Here is a 22,940-nt window from a genome sequence, read left to right as displayed (position 1 = left end):
AAAGAAATTCAAAAAGATGGAAAAACATTCCATGCTCAAGGATCAGATGAATAAATATTGTGAAAATGTCTATGTTACTCAGGGCAATTTATACATTCAATGCAATCTCTATCAAAATACCATGAGCTTTCTTCCAAGGGATGGAACAAATAATCCTAAGGTTTGTATAAAATTGGAGAAGAAACCATATGGTGTTTGTCCTTCTCCAATTGACTTACTTCACTCAGCATAATACACTCCAGTTCTATCCACGTTGAAGCAAATGGTGGGTATTCATCATTTCTAATGGCTGAGTAATATTCCTTTGAAAGGGATTATAGGGGAAAGGAGAGAAAACAAGTGGGAAAAATCAGAGAGGGAGATAGAACATGAGAGACTCCGAACTCTGGGAAATGAACAAGGATAGTGGAAGGGGAGGTGGGGAGGGACTGGGTGACTGGGTGATGGGCACTGAGGGGGGGCACTTGACGGAATTAGCACTGGGTGTTATGCTATATGTTGGCAAATCAAACTCCAATCAAAAATATGCAAATAGCAGATAAATGGAACAGAGTAGATAACCCAGAAATGGACCTTCAACTGTATGGACAAATAATCTTCAACAAAATAGTAAAAATACTTGGTGTGGGGAAAATTGTACATACCCCTGCAGAAGAATTAAATTGGACCATTCTGTTACACCAGACAAAAAGATAAAGTCCAAATGGTTAAAAGATCTAAATGTGAGACAAAAATCCATCTAAATCTCTGAGGAGAAGACAGGGAACAACTATTTTGAACTTAACCATGGCAATTTGTTGCATGATATATATGATATATATATATATATATATATATATATATATATATATATATATATATATAACAGCAAGGGAAACAAAAATGAATTCTGGGAGCACCATCAAGATACAAATATTCTTCAAAGCAAAGGAAACTATCAACAAAACTAAAACACAAGCTACAGAAGGGAGAAGATATTAGCAAATGACATATCAGACAAAGGGCTTGTAGCCAACATGTATAAGGAACTTATTAAAACTCATCACCCAAGAAATAAGGAATCCAGTCAAGAAATGGGAAGAAAACATGAACAGAAATTTCCCTGAACAAAACCTACACATGGCCAACAAGCACATGAAAAAACCTTCCATATCACTTGCTACCAGGGAAAAACACTTCTAAAACACAAGGAGATACCATCTCACATCAGTGAAAATTAACAAGACAGGTAACAACAAATCCTAGAGAGGATGTGGAGAAGGGGGAACCCTCTTGCACTGTTGGTGGGAATGTGAACTTGTACAACCACTCTGGAAAACTCTGTGGAAGTTCTCAAAGAGTTAAAATAGAACTACTCTATATCCCAGCAATTGATCTGCTGGGGTTTTATCCCTAAGATACAGATACAATGAAAAATCAGGGCATCTGCATCCCGATATTCATAGCAGCAATGTCCACAATAGTGAAATTCTGGGGGTAGCCACGATGTCCTTTGAGAGATAAATGGATAAGGATGATACGGTTTATATATACAAAGGGATATTTCTCAGCCATCAGAAAGAATCAATAGTTACCATTTCCATCAAAATGGATGCACCTAGGGAGTATTACGTTGAGTGAAATAAGTCAATCAGAGATGGACAATCATCATGGTTTCATCATATGTGGAACATAAGAAATAGTGAAAGGTATCACAGGGGAAGGAGGAAAACTGAGTAAGGATAAATTAGAGAGGAAGACAAAACATGAGAGACTCCTATCTCTCGAACTCAAAGGGTTGCAGAAGGGGAGGTGGGTGGTGGGACTTGGTACCACGGTGACGGACACTAAGGAGGGCACGTGATGAAATGAGCACTTGGGGTTACTGTATGTTGGCAAAATGAAGTTAAATAAAATAGTGAAAGGGAATAAAGGGGAAAGGAGGAAAATGAGTGGGATATATCAGAAAGGGAGACAGAACATGAGAGACTCCTAACTCTGGGAAACTAACTAGGGGTGATGGAAGGGGAGGTGGGTGGGTGTGGGGGTGACTGGGTGACGGGCTCTGAGGAGAGCCACTTAATGGGATGAGCACTGTGTGTTATTCTATATGTTGGCAAATTGAACATCAATAAAAAATAAATTTGCTTTTCCTGCTTTCTGCTGTCGCCTTCCAGGCTAAGCTCGAGCCAGCAGCCTTCTGGCCTAGCACAGCTTTCGCCATGGCCCTCAGCGATGCCAACGTGCAGAAGCAGATTAAGCATATGATGACTTCTATTGAACAAGAAGCCAACGAGAAAGCAGAGGAAATAGATGCGAAGGCAGAGGAAGAGTTCAACATTGAGAAAGGTCGTCCTGTGCAAACCCAAAGACTAAAGATTATGGAATACTATGAGAAGAAAGAAAAGCAGATTGAGCAGCAGAAGAAAATTCAGATGTCTAATTTGATGAATCAAGCAAGGCTCAAAGTCCTCAGAGCAAGAGATGACCTTATTACAGACCTACTAAATGAAGCAAAACAGAGACTCAGCAAAGTGGTAAAAGATACAACCAGGTACCAAGTGCTGCTGGATGGACTGGTCCTCCAGGGTTTGTACCAACTGTTGGAGCCCCGAATGATTGTTCATTGCAGGAAACAGGATTTCCCTCTGGTAAAGGCTGCAGTGCAAAAAGCAATTCCTATGTATAAAATTGCCACCAAAAAAGATGTTGATGTCCAAATTGATCAGGAATCCTACCGGCCTGAGGAAATAGCTGGTGGAGTGGAGATCTATAATGGGGATTGTAAAATAAAGGTTTCCAATACTCTAGAAAGCCGGCTGGACCTCATAGCCCAGCAGATGATGCCAGAAGTACGGGGAGCCTTATTTGGTGCAAATGCCAACAGGAAGTTTTTGGACTAAACCTTTGGGAGAGGTAGAGTTCATCCACTGCTCTCCTGCTGTGGTGTGGAAGTTTCTGACATTTGAAGAAATGAGATATCTGTGTGGCTTCCTCTTCCCTGTTCTCATAGTCTGTATTTGTCAGTGGATACTCTGTGTAGCTAATGCCCTTATCCTAATTGTTAACAATAGAGAAAGTGTCACTTCATATAATCAGGAAAGTTCCTTCTTAGCTTATCTAAAAGTAGCACAACTTTCATCGGCTTGTGTAGTGTGAAGGTGAGGGTATCAGATGGTGGTCACAGGAGCTTCACCAAGTCTCTGCTCTTCCTCCAGTCTTCCAGTTCTTGAGCCTAGAGGGGATGTGTACGGTGATCTCTGACATGAAGTCTTTGCTCTTAGGCTTAAAGTGCATGGGGGCCATGCATTCCTCCCAGCAGTAGTCGCTTCACCGTTAACCTGTTTGGGCCTAGAAGTGTTCCTCATCTGTAAATGTGATTTAAAACCTAAGCCATGAATATGTCTTATTTATTAAAACAAAAGGTTTAAAAAAATAAAAAAATAAAAAATAAATTTATATAAATATAAAATAAATAAAATAAAATATTGAATAAATAAATGAAAAATAAATTATTAAAAGAATGCATATTATGAGCAGTAACATGCCAATAAATTTGGCAATCTGGAACAAATGGATGCCTTCCTATAAATGTACAAACAACTAAATCTGAAACAGAAATGAATGGAAAAGCTGTACAGATCCAAAACCAGGAAATGAAAATCAAACATACTTAAAAGTCTTCTAACGATCAAAATCCCAAGCACAAATGGCTGCCCATGGGAATGCAACAAGCATTTTAAAAGAATTAATACCTATATGTCTGAAACTGTTCCAAAAATAGAAATTAAAGGAAACTTCCAAACTCATTCTTAGAGGTCAGCATTACCTTGACCTCAAAAGCAGACAAAGATCCAACTGAAAGGCAGAATTACAAACCAATATCTTTGATGAATATGGATGCAAGATTCCCACAAACATCATAAACAACAGGATCCAACAGCACATTAAAAGGAAAACACACCAAGGCCAAATGGGCTAATTTCTGTTCTGCAAGTGTGGTTCAGCGTCTGCATATCAATCAGTGTGATGTATCTCATTAATAACAGAAAAGGATATGAACCATTTTATCTTCTCAACTGATGCTCAAAAATCATATGGCAAAAGAGATTATTATTTCCTGATAAAAAACCTTCTACTGTATAGGGATATGGGAACATACTCTACATCATAAAAGCCAACTACAGAAGACACACAGAAAAGTCATCCTCAATAGGGAAAAATTGAGAAATTTTCCCATAAAATCAGGAACAGGACAGGGATGCCCACTGTCACAACTGTTCTTCACCATAGTACTATAAGTCTTAGCCTCAGCAGTCAGAAAAAAAAAGAAGTAAAAACCATATAAATCAGCAAAGAAAAAGTCAAACTTTGACTCTTCACATACAACAGGTAATTTACCTACAAATCCCGAACACTCCATCGAAAAATTGCTAGAACTGATACCGGGATTCAGCAAAATCCGAGCATATAAAATCAATACAAGGAAGTCAGTGGCTTTCTCTATAGTGTAAATGAAACAGAAAAAAAGAAAATCAAGGACTGGATGCAATTTATAATTACACCAGAAATCATCAGATAATGAGGAATGATCCTTACCAAAGAAGGATGGATGTATAGTCTAAACATTCCAGAACACTTCTGAAAGACAGTAAGGAAGACACAGGTAGATAGAAAGTATTGATTCTCATAGATTAGAAGAATAAATATTGATGAAATATCTATACTACTAAGAGCAAGCTACACATTCAAAGCGATCCATATAAAAATACCACCAGCATTGTTCACAGAGTTAAAGAAAAAAATTCTAAAAATTGTAGGGAACCACAAACACCTCAAATAGCCAAAGCAATCCTGAAAAAGTGAAGCAAAGCTGGAGGCATCACTATTCTGGTTGCCAAGGTAAATTACAACATTGTGATAATCAGGACAGTATGGCACTGACACAAATAAAGATATATAGATAAATAGAACAGTTTGAGAACCCAGAAATGGACTCTGAACTCTATGGTCAAAAAATCTTGACAAAGCAGGAAAGAATATCCAATGGAAAAAAGAAAGTCTCTTCAACAAATGGTGTTGGGAATATTGAAGAGCCACATGCAGAAGAATGAATGGGAACACTTTTCTTACAACATTCACAAACATAAACTCAAAGTTGATGAAAGACCTAAGTATGAGGCAAGATACCATCAGACTCCTAATGACACCGGCAGCACCTTTTCTACCTCAGCTGCAACCACTTCTAGACGTGTCTCCAGAGGCAAGAGAAAGGAAAGGAAAATGAACCATGGGGACTTCATCAAGGAAAGAGCATTTTCACAGCAAAGGAATCACTCAAAGTAACTAAAAGTCAACCTACAGAATGGGAGAAGATACTTGGAAATGTCTTATCTATTTAAGGTCTGGAATCCAAAATATACATTGAGCTTATCAAACTCAACACCCACCTAAACAAACAAAACAAAACTTCAGAAACAGTAGAAGCCATGAACAGACATACTGTCCTATTACAAGATTCCACTTCACACCATATAGTAGGTAGCTCATCCACATGTAAGATGAAATACTTTTTCTTCCTTAGGTCTGCCTTATATAATCCAAAATATTAGAAAAGACAAAAAATTTGACAACAAGGAGGGAAAAAATTGCCCCTAACTCGAAGATTACCAGAGAAATTATGTAATAAAAAAAGATATTTAATCAGTAAACAGGAAGAAAAATAAATTGCATGCTTATGAAAATTCTTTTTTTTAATAGATATATATTTTTTAATTTTTATTTATTTATGATAGTCACAGAGAGAGAGAGAGAGGCAGAGACACAGGCAGAGGGAGAAGCAGGCTCCATGCACCGGGAGCCCGACGTGGGATTCGATCCCGGGTCTCCAGGATCGCGCCCTGGGCCAAAGGCAGGCGCCAAACCGCTGCGCCACCCAGGGATCCCTGAAAATTCTTATACATATTGAATGAAGACAAGCCTCACAAAACCACTTAGAACTAACTGATGAACTCAGGGAAAATCCAGGATATAAAATCAACATATTCAATAAAGCTGTTTCTATACACCAACAAGTTATTTATATGAAATTAATGAGATAATCCCAGTTAGATTTGTTGACTGTATCCTTTGCTGTGCAAAATCTTCTTATCTTGGTGAAGTTCCAATAGTTCATTTTTGCTTTTCTTTCTCTTGCCTTCGTGGATGTATCTTGCAAGAAGTTACTGTGGCCGAGTTCAAAAAGGGTGTTGCCTGTGTTCTCCTCTGGGATTTTGGAATCTGGGATGGAATCTTGTCTTACGTTTAGACCTTCAATCCATTTTTAGTTTATCTTTGTGTCTGGTGAAAGAGAGTGGTCTAGTTTCATTCTTCTGCATGTGTCTGTCCAATTTTCCCAGCACCATTTATTGAAGAGACTGTCTTTCTTCCAGTGGATAGTCTATCCTCCTTGATCGAATAACAGTTGACCATAAAGTTGAGGGTCCACTTCTGGATTCTCTATTCTGTTCCATTGATCTATGTGTCTGGTTTTGTGCCAGGACCACACTGTCTCGATGACCACAGCTTTGTAGTACAACCTGAAATCTGGCATTGTGATGCCCCCAGATATGGTTTTCTTTTTTAAAATTCCCCTGGCTATTCAGGGTCTTTTCTGATTCCCCACAAATCTTAAAATAATTTGTTCCAACTCTCTGAAGAAAGTCCATGGTATTTTGATAGGGATTGCATTAAACGTGTAAATTGCCCTGGGTAACATTGACATTTTCACGATATTAATTCTTCCAATCCATGAGCATGGAATATTTTTCCATCTCCCACCATTTGCTTCGACGTGGATGGAACTGGAGGGTATTATGCTGAGTGAAATAAGTCAATTGGAGAAGGACAAACATTATATGGTCTCATTCATTTGGGGAATATAAAAAATAGTGAAAGGGAATAAAGGGGAAAGGAGAAAATATAAGTGGGAAATATCAGAAAGGGAGACAGAACATGAAAGACTCCTAACTCTGGGAAACGAACTAGGGTTGATGGAAGGGGAGGGGGATGGGGGGTGGGGATGACTGTGTGGCAGACACTGAGGTGGGCACTTGACGGGATGAGCACTGGATGCTATTCTGTATGTTGACAAATTGAACACCAATAAAAAATAAATTTATTAAAATAAAAGACAAAGATTGAGTTAAAAAAAAATAATCCCAGTTAGAGAGGTATCAAGGATCCCTGGGTGGCACAGCGGTTTGGCGCCTGCCTTTGGCCCAGGGCACGATCCTGGAGACCCGGGATCAAATCCCATGTCGGGCTCTGGTGCATGGAGCCTGCTACTCCCTCTGCCTGTGTCTCTGCCTCTCTCTCTCTCTCTCTCTCTCTCTCTCTCTCTGTGTGTGTGTGACTATCATAAAAATTAAAAAATAAATAAATAAAATAATATAGACAGGCATCAAAAATAAATAATTTTGCTTAAGTTTTACTAAGTAGATGAAATACTCTACTAAAAATGAACTATATTAATGAAAGTGTAAAAAAGGCCACAGAGAAATTCAAAGATAAGTACATTGGTAAATTTGAACATCATATAGTCACAGTGTGATCTACACAAAGTGATCTAGCATTTTGAAGTAATCCTTCTTTATAACGTGTAAAGATGGATTTTAAGTTTGGAGTTGCTTATATAGTCAGAGGAGATGCAAATTAGACCCTCCCTCCACTCATAAAACCATCCCAGCAAGGACCCTGCAGCCTGGAGAGGATCCCCAGTTCAGGATTCTCAGGTGACCCCGATCCAGGATCAGGACAGAATACAGACAACTCACCATGAAGTTAGTGCTCAGCTGGGTTTTCCTTGTCGCGATTTTTAAAGGTAATTCATGGAGAACAAGAAACTTTGAGTATGTGAGTGGAGGTGAGTGAGAGAAACAGGGGATGTGGGACAGTGTCCTGACCAGGATGTCTTGTGTCTGCAGGTGTCCAGGGTGAGGAGCAGCTGGTGGAGTCTGGGGGAGACCTGGTGAACCCTGGGGGGTCCCTGAGACTCTCCTGTGTGGCTTCGGATTCACCTTCAGTAACTACCACATGGGCTGGGTCCGACAGGCTCCAGGGAAGGGGCTGCAGTGGGTCACATGGATTTATCCTAGTGGAAGTAGCCCAAGCTACGCAGACGCTGTGAAGGGCTGATTCACCATCTCCAGAGACAACGCCAAGAACACGCTGTATCTGCAGATGAACAGCCTGAGAGCCGAGGACACGGCCGTGTATTACTGTGCGAGGGACACAGTGAGGGGACATCAGTGTGAGCCCAGACACAAACCTCCGTGTAGAAGGGCATTGGGACCACCAGGGGGTGCACACTCCTCACCACTTCTGTCTTGAAGGCCCGGGAGCAGGTGCAGATGGAGGTTCTGGGCAGGTTTCCTGTCGGGGTCTGGGTTTCCTGTCCATGGAGCAATTTCCCCAGGGAGACTCTCTGGACACATGATTCTGTGTTTACCTATTCCATTCGGATTTCTTTTTTTTTTTTTTTTTTAGGAAGCAACTATTGATATATGGAGATAACACACATATGCTTAGACTTGATTACACTTGGGACTAAATATGAAATAATTACAAATATATCCATGTTGAGAATGGTGAATTTGAGGTCAACCAGTAAAAGTAGCCAAAATCCAAGTAGAGAGAAACTATCTGAAATATTGGAAAATGAGTAAAGTGATATCATGAAAACAGCAAAAAGCATGAAATAGAAGACACCTGAGGTCTTACCCAGACTCAGCTCGAAGCTGTCCTCTACTCAAGGTCATCAGCTGGTTCTGAAGGTCATGTGTGCACACAGTTCACACATGGACCATAATCTTCTACTGGATCCCTGAGGATCCTCAGGGTGAGGAGCTGGATTGGAAGACTTTCCATCTGGAGGGAATAACTCATGGATCCTTCAGGTGTTGATATTGCTCAAACTGTGTGACCTCTACCATCCCCATGTTGAATCATAAGCCCATGTAATGAGGGGAGCAGGTGGGGCTTTATGTGAGCACTCAGGTCAGGAGGTGCAGTGTCATGTCTGGATAAGGCCCCTTATATGCCAGGACAGGGAAACCTCCATTCTCTTGTCCCCATGTGAGGGAATAATTGAAAGGATATGATAAAATATGGACTCTCTCCAGACACCACATCTGCCTGCAGCTGGAACTCAGGCTTCCCAGACTCCAGAACTGTGGGAATGAGTGTCTGTTTTTTAATCCACCCAGTCCATGTATGATGTTCCAGCAGGGGGCACAGGAAAAGACACTAGTGACACGTGGACCCCATTCACTGATGCTATGGTTTTTCCTGCTGCATTTGTCATGAAAAGTCCCTGATAACTTCCATCCATGAGGTAAAGGGTGGATTTCTCACATGTTCACTCCTTTTTTTTTTTAATTTTTATTTATTTATGATAGGCACCCAGTGAGAGAGAGAGGCAGAGACACAGGCAGAGGGAGAAGCAGGCTCCATGGACCGGGAGCCTGACGTGGGACTTGATCCCAGATCTCCAGGATCCCGCCCTGGGCCAAAGGCAGGCGCCAAACCGCTGTGCCACCCAGGGATCCCTCACATGTTCACTCCTACAGAGAGGAGGAACCTGTGGACAATCCTAGGACTCTGTGTGAACAAGACCCAGTGGACACACGGAGTGAGAACCTTTACAGGCAGTCAGGGGGCTGGGAGATTGTGGAACTTTAGTATAAGGATGGTGATTTATCAACCTTTCCAGGGAAAGGGGATTTGCTGACCCTGTGGGACCTGAGTCTGAGCATCATCTTCCAGATGCTGATAGAATGATGGCTGTGAGGGTCATGAGAGCAGTTTGCTTGATGCTTTTCAGACTCCTTTATTGTCTGAATCTTTTGTGAGTTTAACTATGTAATTCCTTGGAGAAGTTCTATTTTGTTAAATCTCATGTGAGTATCTGTACTTCTTGTATGTTGATGTCTGTGTAATTTGTGATTAGGGAGCTTTTCACTTACTATTTCATGGAATAAATCATCTGCCCCTTTTTCTCTCTGCCCTCCTAGGGTCTTCTATCTTAGGAATGTTATTGTTTCAAAATTTGCTGATTTTTTGAAAATCTTCATCTTTGGTTGTTTAACATTGTTTCAGCTTTTTCTCAGTCATTATTTTTCATAATTTATCTTCCCTAATGCTGACTTACACCTCCATTTCTTACATCATCATTTTATGAGCTCCATTTTGGGTAGCATCTTGATTATATTACTTTTAATTTGGCCAGAATCAATTATAGCTCAATTATCTCAGCAGAAATGGAACCTCTATTGTCTTCTATCCTTTCTTCAAGTCCACCTTTTATACTTTATATCATTGTTTTACAGTCCAGTTTAGATATCTTTCTGTTACCTGTATTGACTAAAACAGTGATCAAGAGGTTTTCCTTTACAAAAATTCTCAACAAGACACTAGCCAATAGGATCCAACAGTACATTAAGGAAATAAGTCAATCGGAGAAGGACAAACAGTGTATGTTCTCATTCATTTGAGGAATATAAATAATAGTGAAAGGGAATATAAAGGAAGGGAAAAGAAATGTTGGGAAATATCAGGAAGGGAGACAGAACATAAAGACTCCTAACCCTGGGAAATGAACTAGGGGTGGTGGAAGGGGAGGAGGGCGGGTGTTGGAGGGGAATGGGTGACGGGCACTGAGGTGGACACTTGACGGAATGAGCACTGGGTGTTTTTCTGTATGTTGGTAAATTGAACACCAATAAAAACTAATTTATAAAAAAAGAAAAAAGAAAATTATTCACCATGACCAAGTAGGATTTATCCCCGGGACACAAGGCTGGTTCAACACTTGTAAAACAATCAATGTGATTCATCATATCAGCAAGAGAAAAACCAAGAACCCTATGATCCTCTCATTAGATGCAGAGAAAGCATTTGACAAAACACAGTATCCATTCCTGATCAAAACTCTTCAGAGTTTAGGGATAGAGGGAACATTCCTCAACATCTTAAAAGCCATCTATGAAAAACCCACAGCAAATATCATTCTCAATGGGGAAGCACTGGGAGCCTTTCCCCTAAGATCAGGAACAAGACAGGGATGTCCACTCTCACCACTGCTATTCAACGTAGTACTGGAATTCCTCGCCTCAGCAATCAGACAACAAAAAGACATTAAAGGCATTTAAATTGGCAAAGAAGAAGTCAAACTCTACCTCTTCGTTGTTGACATGATACTCTACATAGAAAACCCAAAAAACTCCATGCCAAGATTGCTAGAACTCATACAGCAATTTGGCAGCATGGCAGGATACAAGATCAATGCCCAGAAATCAGTGACATTTCTATACACTAACAATGAGACTGAAGAAAAAGAAATTAAGGAGTCTACCCCATTTACAATTGCACCCAAAAGCATAAGATACCTAGGAATAAACCTAACCAAAGAGGTAAAGGATCTATACCCTAAAAACTATAGAACACTTCTAAAAGAAACTGAGGAAGACACAAAGAAATGGAAAAATATTCCATGCTCATGGATTGGCAGAATTAATATTGTGAAAATGTCAATGTTACCCAGGGCAATTTACACGTTTAATACAATCCCTATCAAAATACCATGGACTTTCTTCAGAGAGTTAGAACAAATTATTATAAGATTTGTGTGGAATCAGAAAAGACCCCGAATAGTCAGGGGAATTAAAAAAAAAAGCCATAGCTGGGGGCATCACAATGCCAGATTTCAGGTTGTACTACAAAGCTGTCATCATCAAGACAGTGTGGTACTGGCACAAAACCAGACACATACATCAATGGAACAGAATAGAGAATCCAGAAGTTGGCCCTCAACTCTATGGTCAACTAATATTTGACAAAGGAGGAAAGACTATCCATTGGAAGAAAGGCAGTCTTTTCAATAAATGGTGCTGGAAAAATTGGACATCCACATGCAGAAGAATGAAACTAGACCACTCTCTTTCATCATACACAAAGATAAACTCAAAATGGTTGAAAGATCTAAATGTGAGAAAAGATTCTATCAAAATCCTAGAGGAGACACAGGCAACACCCTTTTTGAACTCGGTCACAGTCACTTCTTGCAAGATACATCCACAAGGAAAAAAGAAACAAAAGCAAAAATGAACTATTGGGACTTCATCAAGAAGCTTTTGCACAGCAAAGGATGCACTCAACAGAACTAAAAGACAACCTACAGAATGGGAGAAGATATTTGCAAATGACATATCAATTAAAGGGTAGTTTCCAAGATCTATAAAGAACTTATTAAACTCAACACCAAACAAACAAACAATCCAATCATGCCCTGGCCAGGTACCATAGAAACAAGAGAAACATTAATAAACATAATGATACCTAAGGTCAAACCAAAACAGTAATTTACTCACCCGGGCCACCTATGGTTTTAGGAAAGAACATAACAATTTGAGTTGGAAATGGAAGTGTCAGTGTCCCCCTCCCACGGAACAGGAGACGTGGAGATCAGACTACACAGGGGCTTCCATGGTTCCCGAAACCAGGATGAGCCTCCACCACCATCCAGATACCAGTTATACATGGGAATAAAGAAAGTGATTGGACAGATTGACATGTGCTTATTATGGGCATGTCTGGAGCATCTTGGTTCTACACCTTGATTTTTCCATCCTCTGTGTTCCTCATGGACAGGTACCTGCATATACATTGAATATTTCATGAATTATAAATCTATCACAGAAGTCATTCTTCCCTTTTGCATATTCTATCTTTCTCTCTGGCTCCTATGCTTCTGTCTCTCAACCCCAAGATTTCAACACATGTATGGTAGAGTAGAGAGTCTCAAAACATTAAAACTAGCAAGTTCACATTGTTTTTCTATTCCCCAGAAAAATCTTTTTTTTTCATTTTTTTTATTTATGATAGTCACACACACACACAGAGAGAGAGAGAGAGAGGCAGAGACATAGGCAGAGGGAGAAGCAGGCTCCATGCACCGGGAGCCTGATATGGGATTCGATCCCGGGTCTCCAGGATCGCGCCTGGGCCAAAGGCAGGCGCTAAACCGCTGCACCACCCAGGGTTCCCCGAAAAATCTTGATATAATGCAGTTATTTATTGCTTTCCTTGTGACTTATCATTTCTGTATTCATTGTTTCTTCTCTGTACATTCTTTGTTCTCCAATATTACCAAGTATTTACATAATTAACAATTATGGACTCCCCATTTACACTTTTCACTGTAGGAAGAGGCTCAGCCAAAGGAAAGAGTAACATTCCTGATCCTCTGAACACCCACAGATTTCTACGGGGAGAGATGATGGTTCCTCTGTGTCCTCATATGGGCCATGGTTCCTCAGTTGTGACCTTGGACCTCATGTTCCAGCTCAGCCTGGAAGCTAAGGAGGACCCAATCCTGCACCCAGCTCTTCACCTGAAACAGGACACAGCTTCTTAAGCACAGGTGTCTTGTGCTTAAGGAATGAGACCTGCCCTCTGGAGCCCCCTGTGTAGGTTCCAGCGGAGGTCCATTCCCTCTGAATCACAGGCATTTACTCATGAGGATATTTTATGACCCTCTGCACACAGGACCACCACATCAGGGACTCAGGAGGGATTAAAACTTATGGGCTACAGGACGCCCATGTGTCTGAGGAGTAGAATGAAAGGTGTTCAGGGGCAAAAGTGACACCAGCTCTAAGACAGGGCCCTCCATATTCATACAGACCACAGCCCCTATGCCATGGATCTTGGACATTCCCTCTTTTCATGGGGGTCTTGGCCAATACATCTCCCTACTTTTGGTTTGTTGGTTTAACCTGAATATCTATGAGGGTTCTGGCAGAAGCCTAGATACAGGAGACCCTGCTGTCTGGGGTGCAAGGAGCAGGTGTCAGGAGGAGTGTCCACCAGCAAGATGGAGCCCCATGAATGGACAGAACCAGAGCTGTCTGGTAATGAGTACTCATGTGGAATCTGGGTTCACTCTCAAAAAGCTGAACCCACTCACCTGACCCTCTGATGCCCAACCCACCAGGTGACCTAGAGCATTACATGAGTAAGCTGACATGATGCTGATATTTCTGCTCCTCCAATTCTCAGGGTCAACTTTTCCATAATCATGGGGTCACCAGGCACTCATCTGTAGCCCAGAGATGGTGAATGGATGGTAGCTCCTGTGCTTCCTCTTCTCAGGCTGTAGTTCATGCCTGGTGGTGTCCACACTAAACCACAGCAGTCAGCACAGCCCAGAGTCCCTGCACTGACCAGGTCTCCTGTATGGTGGGCATGAACCCAGGGCCCATCCCTGGTCAGAGGTGACACATACTTGAATGTATCCTGATGTGTGATGTGTGCAGCCCTATTGAGGATGACCATGAGACAAATTGGACAATAATACACTGGGGCAGTGACCAGAATCCTCCCAGAGCACAGCAGCACTGGTGATCCTGTAGAAGACCCATGAGGACTGCCTACACACAACATCAAGATCCATTGAGGAGGTATTTTATCCAAAACAGAAGCAGATGTATCTCCTCCACTACAGTCTTTATGTGCAGCTCTTCTATTCTTGAAACATGACCCATGTGCAAGCCCATCTGCACAGGTGAGACAGATACTGATCTCCAGGAGGGATAACATCAGTGCAGAGACACTTCCATGTCACTCAGGTAGGAGACGTTTATCCAACATGCAGCATTCCAGGAACCCTATTCCTGCATCAACTGCTGTCTTTGCTTCTAGGGAGGCTGCCCTTTCCAGGGGCCCCCATGACCTCAATTTGGTTTCTTGTCTGTCTTTTCTGGGAAAGGGGACATCCAGGGTCTGCAGGTTTACTGAGATATTCCCCCATGGGTATAAGGTAGAGCTGGAAGCAATGACAGAATGTGTCAACCTGGGAATGATACTCTGAAGGGCATGCCTGGACCCTCCTGTCCATAGACCTGCAGGTTCCCAGATGCTGGGAGAACAAACAAAACCAACATGCACAAAATGCCCTATCTCTGCTTGAATCATATTTTCTTCAGAGTTGCTGTGAAACAAGTCACACCCAGCCCAGAATCAATGTGGAGGACACTGCCCATGAGATTGGTGCTGGGAAGAAGGGAACATTGGGATCCTTACTGCAAATATCAGCTACAGTGTGTGTGTGTGCGTGTGTGCGTGTGTGTGTGTGTGTGTGTTACTGGACAGTGGAGGTGCAGTGGTATGTGAACTGCCTCTCTGCATGAGCAGATATAGTCAGATGGAACCTTCAACACCAGGAACCTACGTGAGATAAGAGGCTTCCCAGAGAACTCTGACTTTCTGGCCTACAGTGAGTATGGACTGTGTCAGTGCATCTGGGGGTCCAGGCAAGTGGCTCCATTAGGGTTCAGTGTTCAGACCCCCCCTTGCTTGGGGTCTCCCTGCTGACTTCACAGCTTGGAAAGCCAGGTCACTATTGCAGGAGACGTTATCAGAACACATGGTGTCATCGGAAGAGCTATCTGAAGGCACATCACACCCATTGTAGGGGTAGAAAGATTTCCTTCTAGAGTCTTAGGCTGCTTGAATAATTACATTGACATAAGACAACAGGATAAAAAGAATATCAATTTTGCATATATAGGAGATTGTGAAACATAAAGACACAGAGATGTCAGTAAAGTATATAGGATTTACATCTTTATAAAGGGTGGGGATTGGGAGGCATGACAACACAAAGGAATTTATGCTTGTGGAAATAAATTATTGAAGAAATAAGGTTTGTTTGTCCAGTTTCTTGGGCTTAAAATCCTATTTCTGGTACTAAAGAAATCACGCCCCTGGAACAGTGAGGATGGTTTTCCATCAGAAGACTTGTCTTCAGCTCAGGGAGTCAGGGAGGGTCAGGGTATCTCTGCATTGGCTGTTTTTTTAGTACATTTAATTACATGGACACACGTTGGGTGGCATATTCAGCACCCCTTCACCATGTAATACAGGAATTGAGACCCTTCAGTAAATACCCTGTGAGCCCAGACAGCGTCCTACCTGCAGGGCCCAGGTCAGGCCTGCAGGAGACGCTCAGGACCACCACGCAAAGGACTGCTGCCAGAGGAACAGCTACACAGGGTTCTGGAGAAGGCTTTACTCTCAGAAGTTGGAGTCACCTTGTTCAGGAAACAATCTATATTTTAATTGAAGTTTGATTTGCCAACATATAGTATAACACCCAGGGCTCATCCCATCAAGTGCCCTCCTCAGTGCCCATCATCCAGTTCAGAAATCCATCTAAAATGCAAGTAGGACAGGGAGACCTACAGGTTGTGTAAGTCTCCTGTTCTGTCAGGAGCATTTGCTAAACTTTAGACAGTAAGGAACACATTTGCAGAGCATGCAATTCCACAGCTTTTACTTATCTGAGGTGTGAAGAGATAGAGGTGGGAATGCACTGATTACCTCGTTGAATGCAGCATATTGGAGGCACACTGATCCAAGAATAAGACATTAAGATCTCAGAGCCAACATCAGGTTCAGAGAGTCTCTGTCATTCAGAGGTGCCTTCACAATGAGGAGGATTTCCTGTGGCTTCTAGACCATCGGTGGGAGATGTTGTGCTTGCACGCAGTTCAGGGAACTGGAAGGGGACCTACATCGTCAAACAAGGATTAGGACTTGGGTATCAGGTTCCTACATAGCACAGTCCTGTAATGGAGGTCTGCTCCTTCTCTAGATGAGGCTTGTATTGAGTATGAAATACACCATCTCATGAATTTTCAAATCATCCAAGATGCAATAGGCTAAGTATGGGAATATCTGTGCCCTGAGCATCACCCAAGACCTGCACATGCTCCCTCCAGTAACCCCTTATAGTGCAACCCTCACCATGGACTGCAGCTGGAGAAACCTCTTCCTGCTGGCACTGGCTACTGCTAAAGGACACTCTAGTTTCTAGCCTGAGGACAGTATCAGGCCAGTCAAGGATGGCTTTATCCCTTCCTGTTCCTCTCCACAAGTGGGCACATCAAGGTCCAGGTGGTGCAGTCTGGGACTGAGTTGAGGAAGCCAGAGGCATCTGTGAAGGTCTCTTGCAAGATGTCTGGATACACCGTCATTAACTAATGTATGCACTGGGTATGACAGGCTTCAGGACTAGAACTTGATTGGATGGGACGAATTTATCCCAAAGATGGTGCCACGAGGTATGCGCAGAAGTTCCAGGGAAGAGTCACCCTAAGGGCATGGCCTCCACAAGCACAGTCTGCACAGTCTGCAGTCTGAGGACACAGCCGTGTACTACTGTGCGAGACTCAGTGTGAGAACCCACATCCTGGGAGAGTCAGAATCCCTGGCGAGAGGACAGTTTTGGTGGTGGGCTCAGGAAGTGACAGCAACAAGGGTTCTCCTCCTACGACTTCCTCATAACAATAAGTCAGGGGTTTTGGACAAAGTTAAAATACTCATGTGCACATCATTCTCTCCAGCAGGGTTTAAAGCTACAGTTACACTGAAAGAATAATCCTGGTTAAACACTTTGCATCAAATTAATTTTATTACTTGTTGTAGTGGGGATATTTGCAAACTATGTGGACAGAAAAGGGGGAATTTCTTGAGGTCTCATCTGTAAAGTATTGGAATGTGTTGTGCTTCAGAATCTGAGACTGTTGATTTGTCTGCAAAAGGGTCAGAAATTTTCCCACTTTATTTTGAAATGTGACAATATGCTTGGAGAAAAGAAAGAAAGTGAACACCATGGATGAATTTTTCCATCCCACTCTTTGAGCAGCACATACATCACATTCTAGTAGGACATTCATGAACTTATGGTCACAAGTCCTGGGCTGACAGGTGTGCCAGGTTCAAGCTCAGTCTACGTCAGCACATCATCCTTGCAATACCCTCCTTCAGTGCTGAGTTTCTGCGGAGGCTTCTCCCCACCCAGCCCACCCCAATGGTGTCTCTGTCCCTAGGGCATTTCTGGGAGTCACCACAAACACGGGCATCATTGGATGACCTGGGATAATGTGACCTGAAAACACAAACCATAGTCTTTCCTTGGCCACAGTTTCCGGGTATCACACACAAGGCTCAGGTCTGCACACGTTAATTCCCTTACCATCTGGAGGGCTACATAAAGTCAATTAATATGCAAAGCAACAGCATAACAGGTTATAAAACCGATGCACAGAAGTCAGGTACATTTCTATACACTGACAGTGATACAGAAGAAAGAGAAACCCAGGAATAAATCCCATTTACAATGGTAAAAACAACAATAATTAAGCGTGATCCAAACTAAAGAAGTAAAGGATCTGTACTCTGAGAACTGTAGAAAACATAGGAAAGAAATTGAAGAAGACACGAAGAACTAAAAAAAAATTCCATGTCAAAGGATTAGAAGGAAATATATTGTTTGAATATTTATGCTACCCAAGGAAATTGATGTATTTTTAAAAGATTTTGTTTATTTATTCATGAGAGACACACAGAGAGACAGAGACATAGGCAGAGAGAGAAGCACGCTCCATGCAGGGAGCCTGATGTGGGGCTCAATCCTGGGACTCCAGGATCATGCCCTGAGCCAAAGGTGAACACTCAACCACTGAGCCACCCAGTCGTCCTGGAATTTGACATATTAAAAGAAACTACTATAAAAATATCATCAACATTCTTCACAGAGCTGGAATAAACAATCCTACTGCTTAAATTTAAGCAGAAAATACATCAAATACCCAAATAAATGTTGAAAAAGAGAAGCAAATGTGGAGGCATCACAATCCCCGACTTCAAGAGAGGTTACAACACTGTGATCATCAAGACTGTATGGATCTGGTACAAAATAGACACATAGATGAATGGAACAGAGTAGAGAACCCAGAAACCACTCCATTCCCTTCACGGTGGCTATCTGAGGGTCACTGACTCCATACCTGAGATTGTGATGATCTCTGTGCTGCATCAGAGGAACATTGTTCATGTTCTATAAAGCATGACTCTGCTCCCTAAGTTAACAGGCCCCCATGTCAGGTACTTGTCTCAGGAGAAAGGAGGCAGCCTCCCAGTATAGGAATTGTATGTACAGGAACCCTCTTATACTGTTGGTGGGAATGTGAACTGGTGCAGCCACTCTGGAAAACTGTGTGGATGTTCCTCAAAGAGTTAAAAATAGATCTGCCCTACGACCCAGCAATTGCACTGCTGGGGACTTACCCCAACAATACGGATGCAATGAAACGCCGGGACACCTACACCCTGATGTTCCTAGCAGCAATGTCCACAATAGCCAAACTGTGGAAGGAGCCTCGGTGTCCATCTAAAGATGAATGGATAAAGAAGATGTGGTTTATGTATACAATGGAATATTACTCAGCCATTATAAATGACAAATACCCACCATTTGTTTCAACGTGGATGGAACTGGAGGGTATTATGCTGAGTGAAATAAGTCAGTTGGAGAAAGACAAACATTATATCTTCTCATTCATTTGGGGATATAAATAATAGTGAAAGGGAATAGAGGGGAAGGGAGAAGAAATGGATAGGACATATCAGAAAGGGAGACAGACCATGGAAGACTCCTAACAGCTCGGAGGGACTCAGGCAGCGGCTCTGCACGGAGGGGGCTGTGCTGCTCCAGGAACAGCTCGGAGGGGCTCAGGCGGCGGCTCGGCAGAGGGGGATGCGGGGCAGGAGCGCGAATCCAACAGCACAGGCCCGGGAGCACAAGGTGCCTGGGACACAGCCCAGGATCCGGCATCCCCCCCATGACAGGCAGAGGCCAGGAGGGCCCAGGACAGCGAGGATGCTCCTACCCCGAGCTGACCAGATCAGCGGCCCCGCCCCAGAGCCTCCAAGCCCTGCAGACTGAGAGCTCCGGAGCTACTGTGGGAGCTGACTCCAGGGCTGCAGAGCTGGCCCTGCCACTGCGGTGGTTCCTCCTGGGGCCTCACGGGGTGAACAACCCCCACTGAGCCCTGCACCAGGCAGGGGGCTGAGCAGCTCCCCCAAGTGCTCACACCTGAAAATCAGCACAACAGTCCCCTCCCCCAGAAGACCAGCTAGACGGACAAGTTCCAGGGGAAGTCAAAGGATTTAAAGTATACAGAATCAGAAGATACTCCCCCGTGTTTTTTTTCTTTCTTTTTTTTTCTTTTTTTTTTTTTTTGCTTTTTGATTTGTTTGTTTCCCCCAAACTTTTTCCCCTTTCTTTCTTTTTCTTCTCTTTTTTCTTTTTATCTTCCTTTTTTCTTTTTTCTTTTTCTCTTTTCTTTCCTTCTTTCTCTCCTCTCTTTTTCTCCTTTTCCCAATGCAACTTCTTTTTGGTCACTCTACACTAAGCAAAATGACTAGAAGGAAAACCTCACCTCAAAAGAAAGAATCAGAAACAGTCCTCCCTCCCACAGAGTTACAAAATCTGGATTACAATTCAATGTCAGAAAGCCAATTCAGAAACACTATTATAAAGCTACTGGTGGCTCTAGAAAAAAAGGATAAAGGACTCAAGAGACTCCATGACTGCAGAATTTAGATCTAATTAGGCAGAAATTAAAAATCAATTGAATGAGATGCAATCCAAACTAGAAGTCCTAATGATGAGGGTTAACAAGTTGGAAAAAGAGTGAGTGACATAAAAGACAAGTTGATGGCAAAGAGGGAAACTGAGGGAAAAAGAGACAAACAATTAAAAGACCATAAGGATAGATTAAGGGAAATAAATGAAAGCCTGAGGAAGAAAAACCTACGTTTAATTGGAGTTCCCGATGGTGCCGAAAGGGACAAAGGGCCAGAATATGTATTTGAAAAAATCATAGCTGAAAACTTTACTAATCTGGGAAGGAATACAGGAATTCAGATTCAGGAAATAGAGAGATCCCCCCTAAAATCAATAAAAACCATTCAAAACCTTGACATTTAATAGTTAAGCTTGCAAACTCCAAAGATAAAGAGAACTGGGGGGTATTATGCTGAGCGAAGTAAGTCAATCGGGGGACAAACAGTGTATGTTCTCATTCATTTGGGGAATATAAATAATAGTGAAGGGGAATATAAGGGAAGGGAGAAGAAATGTGTGGGAAATATCAGAACGGGAGACAGAACATAAAGACTCCTGACTCTGAGAAACAAACTAGGGGTGATGGAAGTGGAGGAGGGCGGGGGGTGGGAGTGAATGGATGACGGGCACTGCGGGGGGAACTTGACGGGATGAGCACTGGGTGTTATTCTGTATGTTGGTAAATTGAACACTAATAAAAACTAAATTTATTATTAAAAAAAAGAAAAGACCCAAATAGCCAGGGGAATTTTAAAAAAGAAAACCATAGCTGGGGGCATCACAATGCTAGATGTCAGATTGTACTACAAAGCTGCTGTCATCAAGACAGTGTCCTACTGGCACAAAAACAGACACATAGATCAGTGGAACAGAATACAGAACCCAGAAGTGGACCCACAACTTTATGGTCAACTAATATTCAATATAGGAGGAAAGACTATCCATTGGAAGAAAGACAGCCTCTTCAATAAAAAGTGCTGGGAAAATTGGACATCCACATGCAGAAGAATGAAACTAGACCACTCTCTTTCATCATACACAAAGATAAACTCAAAATGGATGAAAGATCTAAATGTGAGACAAGGGATCTCTGGGTGGCACAGCGATTTAGTCCCTGCCTTTGGCCCAGGGCACGATCCTGGAGACCCAGGATTGAATCCCACATCGGGCTCCCGGTGCATGGAACCTGCTTCTCTCTCTGCCTATGTCTCTGCCTCTCTCTCTCTCTCTCTCTCTCTCTCTCTCTGTGTGACTATCATAAATTAAAAAAAATAATTGTGAGACCAGATTCTATCAAAATCCTAGAGGTGAAAACAGGCAACACCCTTTTTGAACTCGGCCACAGTAACTTCTTGCAAGATACATCCACGAAGGCAAAAGAAACAAAAGCAAACATGAACTATTGGGACTTCATCAAGATAAGAAGCTTTTGCACAGCAAAGGATGCAGTCAACAGAACTAAAAGACAACCTACAGAGTGGGATAAGATATTTGCAAATGACGTATCAGATAAAAGGCTAGGTTTCAAGATCTATAAAGAAGTTCTTAAACTCAACAGCAAAGAAACAAACAATCCATTCATGAAATGGGCAAAAGACATGAACAGAAATCCAACAGAGGAAGACATAGACATGGCCAACCCACACATGAGAAAATGCTCTGCATCCCTTGCCATCAGGGAAATACAAATCAAAAGCACAATGAGATACAACCTCACACCAGTGAGAATGGGGAAAATTAACAAGGCAGAGACAACAAATGTTGGAGAGGATGGGGAGAAAAGGGAACCCTCTTAAACTGTTTGTGGGAATGTGAACTGGTGCAGCCACTCTGGAAAGCTGTGTGGAGGTTCCTCAAAGAGTTAAAAATAGATCTGCCCTATGACCCAGCAATTGCACTTTGGGGATTTACCCCAAAGATACAGATGCAATGAAATGCCAGGACACCTGCACCCTGATGTTTTTAGCAGCAATGTCCACAGTAGCCAAACTGTGGAAGGAGCCTCGGTGTCCATCGAAAGATGAATGGATAAAGAAGATGCAGTTTATGTATACAATGGAATATTACTCAGCCATTAGAAATAACAAATAGCCACCAATTGCTTCAACGTGGATGGAATGTGGTATTATGCTGAGTGGGTATTATGCTGGGTATTATGCTGAGTGAAATGAGTCAACAGAGAACTACAAACATCATATGGTCTCATTCATTTGGGGAATATAAATAATAGTGAAAGGGAATAGGAGGGAAGAGAGAAGAAATGGGTAGGAAAATCAGAAAGGGAGATAGAACATGAAGACTCCTAACTCTGGGAAATGAACTAGGGGTGGTGGAAGTGGATGAGGTCGGGGGTTGGGGCTGAATGGCTGATAGGCACTGAGGTGTACACTTGATGGGATGAGCACTGGATGTTATTCTGTATGTTGGCAAATTGAACACAAATAAAAAA

General features: G+C 42.3%; 1 pseudogene and 2 gene segments (V, D, J or C); all 3 read left to right on the top strand.

The window, feature by feature from the left end:
• Positions 1-22,940, top strand: part of LOC112930265 (immunoglobulin alpha-2 heavy chain-like) — a 1,136,867-nt gene that overhangs the window by 338,466 nt on the left and 775,461 nt on the right.
• LOC112930321 (immunoglobulin gamma-1 heavy chain-like) overlaps positions 1-22,940 on the top strand; it is a 931,325-nt gene that overhangs the window by 274,449 nt on the left and 633,936 nt on the right.
• Positions 2,196-3,416, top strand: LOC140599437 (V-type proton ATPase subunit E 1 pseudogene; annotated as a pseudogene).

This window comes from Vulpes vulpes, chromosome 6 (genome assembly GCF_048418805.1).
Source record: "Vulpes vulpes isolate BD-2025 chromosome 6, VulVul3, whole genome shotgun sequence".
In the NCBI taxonomy this organism is placed as follows: Eukaryota; Metazoa; Chordata; class Mammalia; order Carnivora; family Canidae; genus Vulpes; species Vulpes vulpes.
Note: the sequence above shows the minus strand (reverse complement) of the source record. Positions and strands in the feature narration are given on the sequence as shown.